The 15,450-nt window shown below is 39.0% G+C and overlaps 1 protein-coding gene across 1 annotated transcript in view; it reads left to right on the forward strand.

Moving 5' to 3' along the window:
• Positions 1–6,293: 6,293 nt before the first annotated feature.
• The window catches only part of XIRP2 (xin actin binding repeat containing 2), a 79,640-nt gene continuing 70,483 nt past the window's right edge, over positions 6,294–15,450 (forward strand). The window contains exon 1 of the mRNA XM_070357855.1: positions 6,294–6,452. The gene's annotated coding sequence lies outside the window, so the exon portion shown is untranslated. The remainder of the gene's footprint in view (positions 6,453–15,450) is intronic.

The raw sequence follows: 15,450 nt of genomic DNA on the forward strand, positions 1-15,450 counted from the left end.
ACTACTTTAAGTTTTTATGGAGAATCTGTCAGATCCTATCTCTGCTCTACTTTTCAAAGGTCTTCAGCTTGGATATGTAGTGACACACCCCGTGAAGCTTCTGAGTTTGGTAAATTGAGGAAGAGAGACTGGCTCTTGTTAAGTCAATTCAAGTCATTAATTTTCTCACCCTATGCCTAAACTGGTCCCTCCTTTGCTGTTTCATCTGTCCTCCGTCTTCTAGGGGCTGAGACAGGATCCTCACTCAGCTCCAGTTCAGTCTGCACTATCAAGCACCCCCAGAGACAAAGCAGTTATTGAAGATTATTTAAAAGTCAATTCCCCTTTCCTTTGAGGATTTGAGCTGTCTCCTGCCCTTCTAGTAGATCATGAAAATGTAGGCTATCCCACTTTTCTGTGTTTGGGCTTATGACTATAGCCTGCTGTCTTGTGAAATTTTGAAACTTAGCCAATGTCTTGAGGAGCAAAATAAATCTGAGGTCCTGCTCCTCTCCAGTTTTGTTATCCCAGTCCCGTGCAACTGCCAAAACTATTGTTGTTCTTTTGTCCCTCAGCCTCAGTGCTCTTCCTGAGTTAGCCTGGATTGTCAGCTTCATCTGCATCTAGAAATGAAAAATAACCTCCAGGGACAGCTTCAGATTCTTAGCTCACACTTGAAAAATCATATTTCTTGGAAGGTACTCCCTCTAGTCTTTATGTTTGGCTGATCCTTGATGCTTTTAATATACTTTTTTTGTAATTGATTCAACTTTTCTAATTGTTCTCAATGGGAACATTGCATGCTGTCGCTCAGTCATGTCCAACTCTTTGTGACCCTTATGGACTGTAGCCGCCAGGCTTCTCTGTCCGTGGGATTTTCCAGGCAAGAATACAGGAGTGGGTTGCCATTTCCTTCTCCAGGGGATCTTCCCAACCTCCACTCAGCTATCATACAATCTCACAAAAGTGTTTTGCAAAAGAGCAGAGAAAAGAGATGCGATTCCATATATAGAAGCATTTACGCTATCGCATCAGGAGAAAAAGGAGTCAGAGAACTACCATATTACGGTATGGAGGTCGAACGAAAACCCAAAAGGATACATAGACAGAGGAGCTTTAAAAATTCAGGAGAAAAAACAAAACCAACTGAGGATCCATCAGAGTTTCTAGAAAGAATTTATCAAGCTTTTAGGTTCAGCTCAGTTCAGTTCAGTTTAGTTCAGTCACTCAGTCATGTCTGACTCTCTGTGACCCCATGGACTGCAGCACGCCAGGCTTCCCTGTCCATCACCAACTCCCAGAGCTTACTCAAAGTCATGGCCATCGGGTTGGTGATGCCATCCAAAATCTCATCCTCTGTCATCCCCTTCTCCTCCGGCTTTCAGTCTTTCCCAGCATCAGGGTGTTTTCCAATGAGTCAGTTCTTCACATCAAGTGGCCTAAGTATTGGAGCTTCAGCTTCAGCATCAGTCCTTGCAATGAATGTTCAGGACTGATTTCCTTTAGGATGGACTGGTTGGATCTCCTTGCAGCCCAAGGGACTCTCAAGAGTCTTCTCCAGCACCACAGTTCAAAAGTGTCAATTCTTGGCCCTCAGCTTTCTTTATGGTCCTACTCTCACAACCATATGGAAAAACCATAGCTTTGACTAGACGGACCTTTGGTGGTAAAGTAATGTCTGTGCTTTTTAATATGCCATCTAGGTTGGTCATAACTTTTCTTCCAAGGGGTAAACATCTTTTAATTTCATGGCTGCAGTCACCATCTGCAGTGGTTTTGGAACCCAGGAAAATAAAGTCTGTCAGTGTTTCCACTGTTTCCCCATCTATTTCTCATGAAGTGATAGGACTAGATGCCATGATCTTAGTCTTTTGAATGTTGAGTTTTAAGCCAACTTTTTCACTCTCCTCTTTCACTTTCATCAAGAGGCTCCTCAGTTCCTCTTTGCTTTCTGCCAGAAGTGTGGTGTCATCTGCATATCTGAGGTTATTTATATTTCTCCCGGGAATCTTGATTCCAACTTGTGCTTCATCCAGCCCAGCATTTCTCATGATGTACTCTGCATATAAGTTAAATAAACAAGGTGACAGTATACAGCCTTGATGTACTCCTTTCCCAACTTGGAACCAGTCTATTGTTTCATGTCCAGTTCTAACTGTTGCTTCTTGACCTATATACAGATTTCTCAGAAGGCAGGTAAGGTGGTCTGATATTTCCATCTCTTGAAGAATTTTCCACAGTTTGCTGTGATCCACAACATGTTTATAGGTGCTACATGCAAACAGACCTGGAGGTCCCTGAGAATGTAACGATGATAAATATGACCCTCATCATGCAAAGTGCCCCAGAGATTTAAAAAATGTAGAAGTCAGACTGTGTATTTGAAATGAATCCTTCTCAACTAGTAAGTGTTGTTTCAAAAGTATTCAATAACAGGGAACGATGACAGAAGCAAGGAGATGCAAAACCAAATTCAGCTTTTCTGGTAGCCACATTGAAAGCAAGTAACCTAAAGGAAGGCTTCCAAGATGGGTCAATGGTGAAGAACCCACCTGCTAATGCAGAAGATGCGGGTTTGACCTCTGGGTCAGGAAGATCCCCTGGAGGAGGAAATGGCAACCCACTCCAGTATTCTTGCCTGGAGAATCCCATGGACAGAGGAGCCTAGAGGGCTACAGTGCTTTGGATCGCAAAACAGTCAGACATGACTTAGCAATTAAACAACAACAAACACTAGAAAATATGGAAAAAATAATTTTATTTATGTATTTAAATCAAATATATTTCTTTCCTGAAAGGGCCAAAAGGTGAAAGTTTGAAGAAATATTTTCTTGAATTAAACTTACAGAAACAAGTGAAGAAACCTATCACTACAATGGAATGAGAAAGCAGGCAGTTTTGAGTAAGAAGAGAAAATACAAAGCTGCAAGTCCTGTCTTTGAGTAACTGACAATATTTTGAAAGACTAAAACCATGATAGCATCATTAGCTTCTATATTCAAATACAAAAGTAAAGATTACTGTATTTACCTTGTAGGTCAATATCCTCATGACTAAAATTGAACTGTTGTGATTATAGGTCCAGTGCCATTTTCTTAACCATATGCAGGATAAATTCATAATAATAATAATGATAATTTTTAAATAAATATTTTTCCTAGATTTGGACCTTCACGTGTATTATATATGGTTGTCATTTAGTTGCTAAGTCATGTGCTACTGTTTTGCGACCCAGTGGACTGTAGCCCACCAGGCTCCTCTATCCATGGGATTTCCTAGACAAGAATACTGGATGGGTTGCCCTTTCCTATTCCAGGGGATCTTCCCAACCTAGGGACTGAACCCGCATGTCCTGCATTGGTAGGCAAATTCTTTATCACTTAGCCATTAAGGAAGCTCCTGAGTATTATACACACACACACACACACACACAGTCATTTAATCTTCACAACCACCATTTAAAGTAGGTAAACTGAGTCCCATTTAGTTATAGAGAAGTAAAGTGAAACATAAACAATGTATGAAATTTGTCAGGTCACAGAGTTTAGTTGGCATCAAAGCTATGTTAAAATCCCGTGCTCTAAATCAGCATAGAATTGTCTGCAATAATAGGAATGTGCTATCACTGCAATGTCTAATACATAGCCACCAGCCACATGTGGAAATTAAGTATTGAAATGTGCCTAGTGCAACTGATGAAATGAACTTTCAATTTTATTTCATTTTAATCAAGGAAACTTTTGCTAGCAAATTTGGAAAACGCAGCAGTGGCCATGGAACTGGCAAAGGTCAGTTGTCTTTCTAATCCCAAAGAAAGGCAATGCGAAAGAATGCTCAACTACTGCACAATTGCACTCATGTCACATGCTAGCAAAGTAATGCCCAGAATTCTCTAAGCCAGGCTTCAGCAATATGTGAACCGTGAACTTCCAGATGTTCAAGCTGGTTTTAGAAAAGGCAGAGGAACCAGAGATGAAATTGCCAACATCCGCTGGATCATCGAAAAAGCAAGAGAGTTTCAGATAAACATCTATTTCTGCATTATTGACTATGCCAAAACCTCTGACTGTGTGGATCACAACAAACTGCGGAAAATTCTGAAAGAGATGGGAATACCAGACCACATGACCTGCCTCTTGAGAAATCTATATGCAGTAAGGAAGCAACAGTTAGAACTGGACATGGAACAACACACTGGTTCCAAATAGGAAAAGGAGTTCGTCAAGGCTGTATATTGTCACCCTGCTTATTTAACTTATCTGCAGAGTACATCATGAGAAACGTTGGGCTGGATGAAGCACAAACTGGAATCAAGATTGCCAGGAGAAAATCAATAACCTCAGATATGCAGATGACACCACCCTTATGGCAGAAAGTGAAGAAGAACTAAAGAGCCTTTTGATGAAAGTGAAAGAGGAGAGTGAAAAAGTTGGCTTAAAGCTCAGCATTCAGAAAAGGAAGATCATGGCATCTGGTCCCATCACTTGATGGCAAATAGATGGGGAAACAGTGGGAACAGTGTCAGACTTTATTTTTTGGGCTCCAAAATCACTGCAGATGGTGACTGCAGCCATGAAATTAAAAGACACTTACTCCTTGGAAGAAAAGTTATGACCAACCTAGACAACATATTAAAAAGCAGAGACATTACTTTGTCAACAAAGGTCTGTCTAGTCAAGGCTATGGTTTTTCCAATAATCGTGTATAGATATGAGAGTTGGACTATGAAGAAAGCTGATCACCAAAGAATTGATGCTTTTGAACTGTGGTGTTGGTAAAGACTCTTGAGAGTCCCTTGGACTGCAAGGAGATCCAACCAGTCTATCCTAAAGGAGTTCAGTCCTGGGTGTTCATTGGAGGGACTGATGTTGAAGCTGAAACTCCAATACTTTGGCCATCTGACTCATTTTAAAAGACCCTGATGTTGGGAAAGATTGAGGGCAGGCAGAGAAGGGGATGACAAAGGATGAGATGGTTGGATGGTATCACTGACTCAATGGACATGAGTTTGGGTAGACTCCGGGAGTTGGTGATGGACAGGGAGGCCTGGCGTTGCTGCAGCCCATGGGGTTGCAAAGAGTCAGACATGACTGAGTGACAAAACTAAAACTGAAACTTTGAATGATTGATCACGTGTCTAGTAGCTCCCACACTGGACAGCACTATTGTAAACTAATTAGATTGTATTGGCTCCTGGCCCTGAAAAATCTGTTGGGTGTACAAGAACACTGTTTCCGAAGCTTTTTCCTAGAGTTAATCAGTTGGAATATCACTCCTTGACCTATTTTTATTAGAAAGTACATGTATATGGAATATTGTATATGGAAAAATGTAATGTATATACTAGTCTTTATTAGTAAACAATATGAATGGCTTACTTGTAAGCATTTGTATGAAATAAACAATATGTGAGTCAAGTGATTTCTTTAAGGCTGATTTTTCTCTTTATTTGGGCTTCCTGTGAGGCCATTAGTGTACACAGTAAGCCTATCAGAGGCAAATAATAGAAGAGAGGAAAGATAAGGATGCTGCCTGGTTTATGTTTACTTAGACAGTATTAGATGTTGGCATTATGGAGCTAAATTGCAATTCTAGGCGAGTTCTCCCACTTCCTTCCGGGTCAGGTCTCCAGGTTGTGCTGAGTAAGGAGAGTGGCAGCAAAGGACACCGAATATGATTCTCTCAGGAGCATGTGAGGTGACTCCTTTCCTGGCCTGCTCTTCCTTCTGCCAAGTGCGCTTTATTCTCTCTAGAATGCTTTATCACCCCTTCCTCTCTCACTTTCTTTAAACAAGAGAGCACTTTCTTCCTTACAAATATACCACAGCGGTGTTTTGTTTGTATGTGAACTGCAAAAAGCAATCCAATATTTTCAATACCTAAGAGCTGTTTGTAAATAAAAATGGTGTTTCTGCTTCCTGAAAACCCAAATTCCATCATAATAAATTGGAACATTTCCTCTATGCTTTATTTTCAGATTCCTGACTCTTAAAAGGTTGAAATTTAACAAATGAAACTAATTCAAAGACTGTCAGTCCTTTCCCTCATCAGTGCTGGTTATTTTTTAGACTTTGTTCGGAAGTGGAGAGTTGGCTTGATGGTCCTGGCTGCAGAAGGAGGTTTGATTGACTGCACATGTGTTAATACCATGCATACATTACTGAGGAACTACGAGGCAGTGTGCCCTCAGAGACACACTTCTGAAAAGAGTAGTTGACTCAGGCTCCACCTATACAGAGCTCAGTTCCTAAAAATAGGTGCTAAGTTACATCCTTTAGACGCAGGGCTAAAATAAATTCAGCCGTCCCATCTACTTGCTTGATAGACCCTTCAGTGGAGCTGGCCTCCACTCCACCGATTGCTTTCAGGGGACTGGGAAATTTGCTGTACAAAGGAGGAAACTAGTCTGTGAAGAACTGTAAAGATATATGATATTTCCACGAACTTGGGGTTAAGTCTAAATATTGCAGAAGGTATGTGTTACGTCGCCATTGATAAATGTCTACTTCCATAGCTGTAATATGTTCTTACTGATTGCTTAAGATCAATGAAGACCACAGGTCAAACTGTACTTGTTAGCAGAGGAAATATTCAGTCAGATTTTGTTTTTATGACAATATTTAGCATTACTTCAGATTATTACATTTAGGGCTTCATCTATTAATCTCTTTATAGATCAATAGTTAGTCCTTTTTTATTTTTAGTATTAAAGAATAATAAGCCAAATTTGATAAACAGACATGAGTGGAAGTTATACTTCAGGTTATAGCCAAAAGAGAAAACTGAAAAAATTAGTTCATCTTTTATGAGCATAAATTGATAATCTATACAATGAATATGTTTAAAACTCTAAACTATATTTCTTAAAATTTGCTGAGGGAAAAAGAGAACTTAAAATATTCTCAACTGTTGCAGCTTACTCAGGGAAATGTATGAAATGTATTCTTTATCCATCCTTAGTTTGATTTTGTACTTCTTGCCCCAGCCACAGTCTCATCTCCTCTGGGAGTATTACTGGAGTAAGGATTAAAGAATCAGGTTCTTACATGTTTTCCAGAATTAAGAAAAGCACAGCCAGTCAGATCTGCCAGCCCTAATTATAGTAACTATAAACTTAAAGAGAGAAGACAGATTTTACTTTAAAAGTAGCATGCCCTATATACTGTTTCAAATGAACTTTTTCTGTCTTCAGTTGCCTGTGAACACCTTAATTTGGTCCTGTTGTGCCTTAAATGTTTAGAATGTTAGAAACTAAAGCGATTTGGAAGAGACATTATAACAGATTCTCTTAAATTAAGACACCAACTAAAAGCAAGGACACTTTAAGATTACATAATGCAGGGTTTAAATTTAGCCAGCTGGTGCTGAACTGAAAGATATTTTATTTTTATCAAAGCTCTATTTGCTCACTGACATGTTGGTGTTGGTTTGAATTATTTTAAAATTTTATGTACAGAGTGCCAAAGGACGAGTAAAATATTTACCTCAGCTACCTTCAGAGCCATGAATTTTAATATGAAAGAGCACCTATTTTGAGTTTTAGAAGCTATTACCATTGAGTTTTAGAAGCAAAAATACCGGATCAAAAATGGGAAAGTCTTGAATTCTATGCTTAAGTATTTCTCTACTTCTCTGCCTAATCTTTGACTCTTTTACCGTTTTTACTGTTAATATATAAACAAACAACTAGACCTTTTTTTTTAAAGTCAGTCAGCATTTCAAATGTCTACAATATGGCAAAGTGCCAGCTGTTTGGGGAAAATGTAGTCTGGAGTTTGGCATGAATGTTTCTGCATGAAGTACTGGGCATCTTTGATACAACTGCCTGTAACCACCTAAAAAATAGAGAGGCACTGTTTAATGATCACAGAGAGCATCACTTTAGAAAATGTCAGGCGAGCCTCAAGTCTTCAGTGATTACAGAGGGAGAGAGGGTTGGTTCTCTTTCTTCAAGTTGACTTTTGGGTAAAAAGACCACAAAGTTCATATATAATTTATTGTTGTTTACCATGGATAGCTGTCTGCTAGTCAAGCATTTTGCCTCTCACGTTTACCACAATTGAAAAGCTTCTGCACATCAGTATTCTTTTTTATTTTTCTGGTAAAATATTACTTACGATGAGACAATTTGGGGTTGGACTCCCGTGATAACCTTGGAACAGGGAATTGATACTTGGTTCTTCTCTCACTTTTCTCCATCTCTCTCCTCTCTTTCTTCCTCATGCACGTATGCAACTGGGCAGTAAGAGACCATTTTGTAACACTTATTTGTTAGCTCAAAGTCATGTCTAAATTCAGTAATTTATAGACCAGGGCAGCAACTTAATAAGTGCCTGGCAGTATAATTTCAAGACTTCTGATTGAACAGTCTGTGGGGAACAGTACTTAATTGACAATACGTTGTCCTTTTTGTTTTCCACCTCCTCTTTAAAAGCATTCAAGTTACACTTTGAAATTTAATTAAATTGTAATTTGTTTTTTCCTGTTTCTGAAACAACCACTTGCTCATTCAAATTACAGTTTCATCCTTTGCAGACTGTGGTTAACTTCAGACTTTTCTGATTCAGGAATAGCTATTTGAGAACACTGATTTATTCAATCTTTTTTTTTTAAGTTTTTTTAAATGTGGGCCATTTTTTAAAGTCTTTATTGAATTTGTTACAATATTGTTTCTGTTTTATGTTTTGTGTTTTTTGGCTGTGAGACATGTAGGATCTTAACTCCCGACCAGGTGTTAAACCCACACCCCCTGCACTGGACCACCAGGGAATTCCCCTAGGTAGATGGTTTTCATGTGACTGTGTAAGATATGATATTGTTGGTTTTCTTCCCTGATACCAAATGACTGATGTTTTCTAACACCAACCAGTTCTCCAATTCTCTGATAGCAACTGGGTGTACAACAATTCATTTCAATACTCATACTAACTTCCAGAGTTAGAGCAGAACCCACAGGTTGACCCCACTTTAGCCTCGAACTTGGGTTACAGCTCAAGAACAGTCAAATGGAAGAGATTCATAGAGTAAAGTGTTTGTGTGGAGATGGTGCACAGAACTTCCATGCCCTCTCTGGGCTGACCATCAATCAACGTGTCCACCAGCCTGGAAGCTCACTACATGCTGTTGTTTAGAATTGAGATTTCATTATGTGGGGAAATTGGCTGAATCATGGCCATTGGTAATAGGATTCAATGCCTAATCCCTCTCCCCCTTTCTTAAAGTAGAAAGTAGAGCTGAATATTCCAACTCTCTAATTACTCAATTGGTTTTTCTGAATGTAAACCCTGTCCTGAAACTATCTATATTTCCCCCCCACAAGCAACATGAAGCCAGGAGTTACTTCATTAGCTCGCATACCAAAGACACCATCAAATTCCAAGAGTTTTAGGAGCACTATGCCAGGAATCAGGGAAACAGGCCAAATATATTTTTTTTTTATTATTTCACATATGTCCCACAATATTACTCCTCTGTGAAGTGCTACCTATGAATTCCAGAGTGAAATATTCACAGTATTTATTTTCCAAATCACTGAAATCTTTCTTTTGCAAATTTAACTAACCTGAGTATTTTTCTATTTGTACATTATAGTCAAGAAAAGCACAAAGAACAGTGACAATCAGACAGTCAATGTAAAGAACAAAGATTTTGCTTTCTTAAAAGAGTTGAGAGTCAGCAAATTCAATGCGTTATTTGTGTCCGTTGGATATAACAAATGACGGCATGGCTATATTTAATGACTCCTGGGACTCCATGGGCCTAAATGATGGCGTAAAAATAATCTGGTGGTGAGCAGTGCAATAGGTAATCCAAATTCCTGGTAGAGTGGCTGTACTTCTGAAAATGTCACAAAGGATAAAAGGAAGTTGTCACATAGATAACACAAAGAGCCCCACTGACTCATTTGACTTAACACTTTTAAGTTCTAGATAAGAAAACTGAGGCACAGAACATTAATTAGTAACTTACAAGATTTAGAAAGAGAGAAGTAGAAACCTACTCTCTTGACTGTATTTTATTCTGCAAAGCTTCATGCAATCATCACTCCATCCCCACTCCACCCCCACGACTTGGAATACATTTCAAAGTACAACTTGATAAAGTCTTTTTGTCCCAGGTTATTATTTTTCTTTTCATTTTTCATTTCATATTTCTCTCAAATTTAGGGTAAATTATGGAAAAGGAGACCTGATCCACATATTTATTGACAACTTAATGAATGATCCTTGGTTTATTTTTTAGCTTTACTAATCATCTAAGTTTGCTTGTCATCTGTGCTAGATGAACTCTTCCCCTCTTCCCCAGCACTTCCGCCCCATGTCCCCCGCCCTCCACCATCACTTTGTCATTGGACACATCATTTTTCACTGTTCTTTTTGGCAGACCTTCAAGTAGGTTTGTGTCTTCTGCATTTTTCTAATTGCATGCAGGATATATCCTGTTGCCTGATTAACTGAACACTTTAGATATGTCTGGCTGTTCAAAAATAAATAATTGCCAAATTGCTCCAGGCATACATATGACTTAAAATGAATATAATACTAAAATAATTTATTTTAGGAAATTTTTGTTTATCAAAGACCCAATTCCCCCAAAATATGAATATATCAGCGTATGTGTTTCTAAGTGTATGTACTTGGTAGTCAGCAACATGGAAAAGCTAAAAGAAAAAAAACAAAAATCACATCACCGTTAATTTTAAAAGCTAAGTTCAGTGTTATAAATGGTTTCAAAACATGTCAATGCTTTTCATGTAAACTTTCACAAACAGGAACTATAAATATAAAATAATGTTCAGATAATAATTATTTTATTTTCTTACTTAATTCATAAGAAGTTAATTCCACTGAAGTAAGGTGTAGGCAGATCTCACTTTATTAAGTGGTGGGGTTTTTTTTTAAAGCTATATATATGCAATTTTGATGAGTAGAGTCACATTTGGAGAAGGCAATGGCACCCCACTCCAGTACTCTTGCCTGGCAAATCCCATGGATGGAGGAGCCTGGTAGGCTGCAGTCCATGGGGTCGCTAGGAGTTAGACACGACTGAGCGATTTCACTTTCAGTTTTCACTTTCATGCATTGGAGAAGGAAATGGAAACCCACTCCTGTGTTCTTGCCTGGAGAATCCCAGGGATGGTGGAGCCTGGTGGGCTGCCGTCTATGGGGTCGCACAGAGTCGGACACGACTGAAGCGACTTAGCAGCAGCAGCAGCAGAGTCACATTTCCCCACTGCTGCTGCTGCTGCTGCTAAGTCACTTCAGTCGTGTCCGACTCTGTGCGACCCCCATAGACGGCAGCCCACCAGGCTTCCCCATCCCTGGGATTCTCCAGGTAAGAACACTGGAGTGGGTTTCCATTTCCTTCTCCAATGCATGAAAGTGAAAACTGAAAGTGAAGTCGCTCAGTCGTGTATGACTCTAGCGACCCGATGGACTGCACTGGATTGCATTAAAATCCACAGGTGCTTTATCACTATCTCTGTTGTTGTTGACTGTTTTCAGTCCATACAGTCATAACAAGAATTCAGCTTTATCTTATCTAACCACTAAGCCTTTTTGTCAAGTAATTAGACTTCAGAAGTAACTACAGTAAATAAGTGTTCCAGAGAAACAGGGAGAAATCTTTTTGTAAAGCTAAGGATCAGCTTTTAATTTATTTGTCATGTAAGTTAGAGTTTTTTATTGTCAACACAAGTGTCTTATTATCAAGTTGGAAAATCCTGGAAAGAGACAAAAATAAAATGAGTTCATTCACATTATTTAGAGGTGCCAAGGAAGAGCAGTGGATGGCGATCAGCCGCTTGGTCACTCTCTCTGTCCTCTGTGCCACCCAGACTGCTCAGAGTAAGAACAGAACCCTGTTTTACAGCCCTGTTTTTCCTTCTTCAGTGGAAACTGTACTAGCCCTCTGGATCTCAGAGGACTCAAAAGTATTTATTTTGAGGAATATAACTGTGTTATGCATGTGTGCTTCAGTCACTGACTCATTCTGGAATGGGAATAATTTCAGGATTCATCATCCTTTCGTCATCCAGAGTTAGGCAACAACCACAAGTTTAATTCTATAAAGTATCAGAGAAATGAAATTTGAAAGGAAGCCATGTGTTTGTATTTAAGTTGCAATCTTTTTTATTTTTTTTTTCCTGTAAAGATCTAGTTCAGTTGTTTCAATTGTTGGCTCAAAACTACAATTTATAGTTTCTAATGCTATGCATGCATGGTAAGTCGCTTCAGTTGTGTCTGACTCTGTGCAACCCCATAGACGGCAGCCCACCAGGGTCCTCCATCCACAGGATTCTCCAGGCAAGAGTACTGGAGTGGGTTGCCATTTCCTTCTCCAAGTTTCTAACAGTCCACCCTTTAACTAGAAGCAACAAATTACCTCAAATTTCAATTTTCACTGCTTTTCTTTTAATTCATCATTCAACCCAACTGATCCCAGCTTCTCTACTATGTCATTTTGTTATACGGTTACCATCTCTTTTAATTTGTGTTCCATTATGATCATGTATATACACGTATGTGTATATATATGTATGTGTATGTATCTGCATGGGCCTCCCCAGTGGCTTAATGGTAAAGAACCTGCCTGCTGGTGTGAGTTTGATCCCTGAGTCATGAATATCCCCTGGGTGAGGAAATGGCAACCCACTCCAGAATTCTTGCCTGGAAAGGCCCATGGACAAAGAAGCCTGGTGGGCTATAGCCCATGAGGTTGCAAAGAGTCAGACACGACCGAGCAACTGAGCACATGTATATGTATACATTATTATACACAAGGCACAGTGTTACCTATGTCTCCATATTGTTTTCCCTTTATTTTATGTTCTCAAAGTCCATTTAGATGTTCAAAAAAAAATGAGTAGTCTTCGAACAATAACCAATAACCACAATATCATCTATAGTGACACTTTACCTTTTGTGTAACATTGCTTTAAAAACTTCCGTTTTGTAAGCATTTGTACTGATAAAGTACAAAGCTATATTTTTATAAAAACTATAACAATAATAAACATTTTCTATAAGATTATTCTCCCATAGATAGCTGTATAAAAGGAGTTCTAGGAGTTGATATATAAAGTTTCATTATTGATAATCATCTTTATATTTTGAAATTAGAAAACTTTTTGAAAATTTTTCAATATTAGAAAGATTTCAGAAATGGTATGCATTGTTCTCTCTCTCTCTCCCTTTCTCCTTCCTTCTTTTTTTTCATTTCTCTTAAAGACCTGTGGAATATATTACTTAACCCTAGGGCTATCATTATCCTTAAGATTTATGGAGTGTCCTCAGTTTACCAAAATCACAAGAACATCACCTTCTAGAGCCAGAAGAGATCTCAAAGGAAACCCACATAACATTTTACTGCTGCTGCTAAGTCACTTCAGTCATGTCCGACTCTGTGCGACCCCGTAGATGGCAGCCCACCAGGTTCCCCCGTCCCTGGGATTCTCCAGACAAGAACACTGGAGTGGGTTGCCATTTCCTTCTCCAATGCATGAAAGTGAAAAGTGAAAGTGAAGTCGCTGAGTCGTGTCCGACTCTTCGAGACCCCATGGAGTGCAGCCCACCAGGCTCCCCGGTCCATGGGATTTTCCAGGCAAGAGTACTGGAGTGGGGTGCCATTGCCTTCTCCAAACACTTTACTAGGAAACCAGAAAATGCTGTGTCACGTAAAATCTAACTAGTTGAGCACAGACTTTGAAACAAGACAGTATGGGTTTGAATTCTGGCTCTTAAACCTAACCAACTGGTTGATCCTGGGCAAATTACTTAATCCATCTCTGTGCCTATTTCCTCATCTGAAAATGGAGATACTAATAGAATCTATCTCATAGATTACTGTTTTGAGGATTAAATAAATTCATATTTGTAAAATGACTAAAACAACAGTGCCTGGTATACAGTGTTACATAAGTTTTTGCTATTATTATTATTATCATTATTATTACTGTCTAATATATGGGGTTCATATAATAACATTTATGTGTTTCCCAGAGAACAACTTAAGAATTTAAAGTACCAAGTTATCCTAGATACTGCAAATTCAAAATAACACCATACTAAATAAAAACGTTTTTAAGAGAGAAAATTATTTACCCGATTTAATAAGTTGTTCCCACTCCAGTACTCTTGCCTGGAAAATCCCATGGATGGAGGAGCCGGGTAGGCTGCAGTCCATGGGGTCTCTAAGAGTCGGACATGACTGAGCGACTTTACTTTCACTTTCTCTTGTTAAAGGTACCCTTCTTTTTCAAAGGTGCACTCTTGAGCTCAAATTAAATTTATGTCCTCTTTGGAGTTGTAGAAAGCTATTAAATATCATTTTTCTATTATAATCATTCCAACACTTGAAACTAATAACTTTTTGGTTATCTTCAGTGATATCAATATTACATTACTTCAAGAAACTGAACTCTTGAACCACTTCAGCCATAATGAGTCTGTCTCCTTTCTGATGGAGCTGCTCATAGCCACACACTGGACCCCCTCATTACTTTGACTTAGTTCTTAACTCTCAAAATACTCTTAGATCACAGTCTTTTTTCTTTTAGCTGCAACGAACCTTCTTGACCCACAGAATAGTGTTCCCATCCTCAACACATCCTGCCCATCAGCCCCTCTGCTCTTTTGCCTCATCTCTCTGTATTTTGAATCCACTCAGTGTCTGAGTAAAGATGCAGGGAGAACTCTTACTTGGGAGGAAAGCATTGAAAGATGCAGCTGTGGGCACCTGTTCATCAGGAGAATCTAAAGCAGAAAAGGCCAAGAGGAATCCAGTAATGGAAGAGAAAGCAAAAGTTTATGAGCCAGTGAAATGGTGCAATGTATCAGGTTTGATGGATGAAGCTAAGCTATAAACAGAAAAATAAACCACAAGGTCAGAAATAAGGAAAACTAAGCACAAGACAGGATGGAACCTAGGATGGATTAGGGCACACATTTCAACTGAGGCCAAGAACAGTTCAGGAGTGTTGGTGGCCTGGTGTTAAGCGCTCCTGACTCCAGGCTTCAGGCATGGGGCTAAAGCTTAAAGGACCCATGCCAGACCCAATGCCCACTCAGCCTGGGCCCATTGTCAGCTGCAAGATTAGAAGTTCCATTGATCTCCCATTTCATTTGTCCCCACATTCTTGAGCTCAATATACCTTATCAGAAGCCAGTTTGACATTTTCCTCATCATCTGATATATTTGCCCCCATTCCCAGGTTGTGTGTGTGTGTGTGTGTGTGTGTGTGTGTATTTAAAGGTTTGTGGTTTTGCATATATACTAATACCCAACAATCATTTTCTTCACTTTTAATTGACTGCATGTCACATTCACCATTATCCTGACAATCCCAGATGTTCTCCATTGTAATATACAACTGGAAAATTTGAAAATGAAAAGAAGTTTGCGAGTAATATTCTTTTTAAAAGTCACACTGAATTTTCAAAAGTATGGCAAGGTTAAGATTAAGTCTTAAAT

This window comes from Bos mutus, chromosome 2 (genome assembly GCF_027580195.1).
Source record: "Bos mutus isolate GX-2022 chromosome 2, NWIPB_WYAK_1.1, whole genome shotgun sequence".
Lineage (NCBI taxonomy): Eukaryota > Metazoa > Chordata > Mammalia > Artiodactyla > Bovidae > Bos > Bos mutus.